Source organism: Pygoscelis adeliae, unplaced genomic scaffold (assembly GCF_000699105.1).
Source record: "Pygoscelis adeliae isolate BGI_AS28 unplaced genomic scaffold, ASM69910v1 Scaffold60, whole genome shotgun sequence".
NCBI lineage: Eukaryota > Metazoa > Chordata > Aves > Sphenisciformes > Spheniscidae > Pygoscelis > Pygoscelis adeliae.
This window is the reverse complement of record NW_008823954.1, coordinates 1,622,681-1,627,715: the sequence shown is the minus strand read 5'-3', so window position 1 is coordinate 1,627,715 and position 5,035 is coordinate 1,622,681.

Here is a 5,035-nt window from a genome sequence, read left to right as displayed (position 1 = left end):
CCCGCTGCTGCCAGTCTGCCACCGGGACGGCATGCTGCACGCTGCTCCCAGCCATATGGCCTTCTCCCGCCAACCCTGCCTCGGCCGCCGGAACAGGCGCCCTAAATCCACCCCACCCCCAGCAAACGCCAATAGCTCACTCTGCCACCACTGCCGTCTCGGGTCCTGAAGTGCGGGCAGAAAGCATTGGGTCCCTTTTGCTGCCACAGCCTGGTTTTTATCGCTCCGCAGTTGGCAAAAGCAGCCCAGGGCTGGCCCCGCTGCTTCCCGCCTACTCTGCCACGGACCCCCCCTTTACACACAGCAGTCTCCCCCTGCCCCAGGGTTGCCCCACATGGGGACGGCTGCTCTCATCCCTTCTCCGTTTGCGTGTGTTTTGCCCTAAATGATTGAGGTTTGAATCAGCACCTTGCATCAGGGGTGGCCATGGCTGAGAGCGGCTGAGGGGTGGAGGAGGTGGGGGGGAGCACAGTCAGGGATGGAACAGCACCATCAGGTAAGCTGGGCTGTGCACCATCACCTCCAGGTGTGCTTATATTGCCTTTTACCACTTGAAAAAGCTGGTGGAAATTTGCTTTAAGCAGGAACGCGGAGGATGCTCGGGCTTCCCTCAGGATAGCGGCAGGGACCGGCCACACAAGCCCAGCTTGGGAGGGAGGTTTGGGTTTGGGCTGTGTTCCAGCTCTGCCTGCAGGCATCAGTGAGGGGACGGTTTTGAGTCCAACATCCCGCCGGCTGCCCTGAAGCTTGGGTGAGTGTAAAGGTGGCTGCAAAGACCCTGCACCCATCCAGGCTGCTCTCCAGGCAGCGCCAGCAAAGCCCCTGGCACCAGCAAGCTGCTGGGTACTTAGTGCCTGCGCGGGAGGAGCGTTTGCCACCGCGGCTCCTGCCACCAGCAAAGTCACCGGGATTAATCCTATATGCAAAGTCCATATGCAGCCAGCACCCCGGGCGTCCCAGCCGATGCTCGGGGGTCTCCATGGCTGTATCTGGGGGCACGGCTGCCCTGTAACAGTGGCAGCTGGGGGAACTCAGGCGGCCAACCCGGATCCTGCTGGCCAATACCGCAGCATAAATGAAAAATAAGCCCTTGTTTTGAGCAGATTTTCTCCTGATTCCTCTGGATGTCATTTGTGTTCGAATCCAGCCACCTTTGGGAAACTGGGAGCTTGCAAATCTCAACTTTTGAATGTTTGCAATTATGATCATAATGGTAAAGGCACATATGCTTCTGTGTTTTCTATAAGCCATTATGAGGCACAGTTGCTCTTTTACAGCCGTTTTACAGCCAGAGCCTCAAGCACAGGCAGGGGAATAAAACCCTTGTGCATGTTGGGCTGGAAATAGGGTGGCTGGGGCTATGCCACCACATCCCTGTGCCCTCAAAATTCATTTAACTTTCCCCTGCTTTAGCTCTCCATCACCAACACCAGAAGCCCAAGCTCTCCTTTGAGTTCCCTCATCTGTTGAGCCCATGAGGACCTACAGAGGGGAGCAGCATCTTACTGTGTGTTAGTCCAGCACCCGACCCCGGGGATCCCTTATCCCGGTCCCAGACAGCAGGTCCGGGAAAACTCAGGCCTTCCCAGCAGGATGCTGATGTCCAAAGAAATTTCCCCCATAGTGAATGGGAAATGCAAGGAGATCCTCTTCCCCAGCTCTACCCCTGGCTGGAACAGCACCAGCTTCAGTAGCCAAAGTTTTGGAGGCAAACAGGTTTCTCTGCGTTGTCCTGGGGGATGGCAGGAGGTGCGGGGGACACCAGCACCCCATGTACCTCCAGGGACGGTGGCAGGAGCTCTGCCTCTGCTCTGCCTCCAGGCAGGGGACAGCGCTGCAGAGCATGCTGGAAGCTCTTCCTGACAGCCTTTCTTCGCCTTCAGCTCTTCCCAGCTGATGATGTCAGGCATTAGATGTTGATTTGCAAGCAGCAAAACCCACCCCAGCAGCACTCCTCGGTACACGGGCAGGAGGTGCTGACTGGCAAGAGCCCTCCTGCCCCAGCACAGCCCTTCGGTGTGGGACACCCACCCCACAGCGTCATCCTGTCCTCCGTTCACCCCTCGGCCCAGGGCCAGCTTGGTCCTGCATGGCAAAAATCACTTTTTTGGGCAAATGGCTCTGATTCCCCAGCTCTAGGAGGGGCTCCCTCAGTAGCTTTGGGGCTCCGACCACCCACCACCGGCTTTTCCTGGGAGCTGATTGCACCCCAAAGCCTCCCGTGCTCAGGGAGGCTCCTGTGGCTGTTCTTCCCATTGGTGATGGCCCCCTCCTCCTCCTCTTCCTCAGGCAGGGGCCTGGCAGCTCTGCCTGGCTTGCACCCCCGCGGCCGGCAGGGATCTGGGTCTGTCAGGCCCTCTGGCCGTGACAGAGAGGATCTCCTTCAGACTGCCATGCCCCGCCAGAAACAACATTTATAGTGTCAGCGCTCGGCGTATCCCTCCCCACTCGGTGTTGAACTGCCCATATCCTATTCCTGCAGGCACAGAAACACCCTTCTGTAGTCCAGGTGGCATTGCCACCACAGGGGATATTTCTGTGACACCCTCCAAGGCTCATGTCCAAAGCCTACCAGAGCTCCTCTCCCAAATCCTCATCCCCAGAAGTGCCCGCGGATGTTGCAAGCACGTCCTTTGCTTTTTCTCCGGAGGTCCCTGCTGACCTGAGTTTTCCTATGGGTCCTGCTGCTGATTCCCAGCGATGTGAGAGGTGTGGATGCCGGGCTATATGATTTCACTCTCACAGCCCCCTCCCTTCTGGGATGCAGCTAGTGGCCGGGCTGCTTATTTGACGAAGACGAGCTGACGGCTCAGCGGGGCTGCGGGCTGCAACGCCCGGTACCAGCACCACTTGGAGCCAGCCCCTGCGGGGTCGTGCCCTGCACGCCAGGGACGTGCCGGGGGTGTGCTCCTCCATGCCGTGCCCTTGGGTTTGGTTTCCTCCTGGGTTGATGCACGCAGCTAACGCCTGTGAGCGGCTGTCCCTCCTTCCCTCCCTCTCACTCCCAGAGACCCTTTAAATCGGCTGCTTCACACTCAGTGAACATACTCTCCCCCTTAAAACCATTCCCTTTCTCCCAGGTCACACCAGGCAACCATTTTCCAGCAAACTCCCCGATTTTGGCCAGTTTTTCCCTTTGCTTGCTAACAGCCTGCTAAAGCCTCCGGGCCCCTGGGGCGGCTCTGCTCACACACATGTTGGGAGCGATCGCCCAGCGCCTGGGAAATGATTGCTGGCATTACCTGGGCAGCCAGCAAACTTCGCTTGTGCAGCTTCTCTCAAGGCCAATGCCGCTGTCGGCTATTAGTGCTAACGACCCCCATGTCTGCAACTTCCAGCCGATGGGGCCTTTCATCAGAGAGCCTCTGAGATTTGGGGAAAGCATGGCTTTTGGAGACACGCAGTTTTCTTCTGCCTCACTGGCTTTTTATCTCTTTCAGGAAGCTCTGGAGGCTGCAAGCTACCTTACCTAATGGATCTCTATTAGGTTGCGGCACTGGGGGCCGATTGGATGTGTCCCGGGCTCCAGCTGCTCTCCTTATCCATGTTTTCAGCGTCTTTGGATTTTGCCAGCCTCCAGATGGGAAGCGGACGGGGGCCTGCAGGGCCCAGGCTTGGTGACCGGGGAGCAGATATTTTATCCCCTAAATCACTCCCGCCGTGAAACACGGCAGCGTTTCACCCTCACTGCGGGGGAAGCTGTTTGTGCAAAGCTCTGGCCTGAAACATCGTGTCACCATGATGCACGGGGAGGATGATGACGGCACGTTTCATCCCCCTGTGTGGCATGTGGCGCGGCGCTCTCCCACCTGAGCAGCTCGCAACAGCCAGCTCCAGGCCCACATGCCTGCAGGAGGCTGCCCAAGCCCCCAGCTGGGGCAGTTGTCTCTGCAGGAGCTCCACATCAGCCTGCCTCCCGTGGTGGGGCAGGTAAGGGATGGGTCCTGGGGACAGGCTGGTCCACGGGGCTTCAGCGTTGGCCCAAAAGAGGCACCCATTGGAGGGAGCTGAGCCTCCCCGACGCATTTAATCCCGCCTCCATCATTACACTGTCTATTTGTATCACCGCTTGCCTGGGGGTTGGGGTCTCCCACGCCGGCACTGTGCAGCCCAGAGGCAGTCCCATCCCCCAGGTTAGGGTACCGAAAGGGCAAGGCGGGATGAGGCAGTATCCAGCCTCTCTCTCCTGGAGCACAGAGGGAATGATTTGCCCAGGGAGACAGTGGTGATGCTGGATTTGCTGCCTTTCCCTGGGGCAGGATGCAGGACTGTCCGAAGAGGACGAGGCTCCAGCTACAGCTCCCACGTGTCGCTGCCCCTCACCCCGGCCACCCTTGTCCCAGGCTGCACAATGTGCCAGTGCTGGGCGAGGGGGGCGATGGTGCCTCAGTTTCCCCCACCCTGCTCTTGCCGCAACAGACCAGGGAAAACAGAGCACGGAAAGCAAATCCTGCCCTCCTGGGGAGAGGGCCTGGCAGTGAGGATTAATACCACCTTTATGGGTGGCACTGGCCGGAGAGCAGAGCAGTGGGTGCACATCACCCAGAGAGGTCCGGTCTTTGAAGCCCAAACAAGGGGCCGGCCAGTGGCTTCCTAAAAATCGTCGTGGCTCTGGGGAGGATGTGTTTCTAGGGGTGTCCCGGTAGCCCCCCACTTTGCCCATCCTGCAGCCCCCCTGTGCACAGCTCCCTTTGGGGGATGCTCTGATGCTCATGAAGGACCGGGGCTGCTGCTGTCCCCCCTTCCCCACGTGGCCCCCAGTTGTGGGGCTGCAGGAGGGCACCCCACCACCCCGGGAGCTGTGATGCCCCCAACACAAACCCGTCCTGCACTTTGCCCATCCTGCAGCCCCCCTGTGCACAGCTCCCTTTGGGGGATGCTCTGATGCTCATGAAGGACCGGGGCTGCTGCTGTCCCCCCTTCCCCACGTGGCCCCCAGTTGTGGGGCTGCAGGAGGCCACCCCACCACCCCGGGAGCTGTGATGCCCCCAACACAAACCCGTCCTGCACCCCAAGGTGCCCTCCTGCCGCCCCG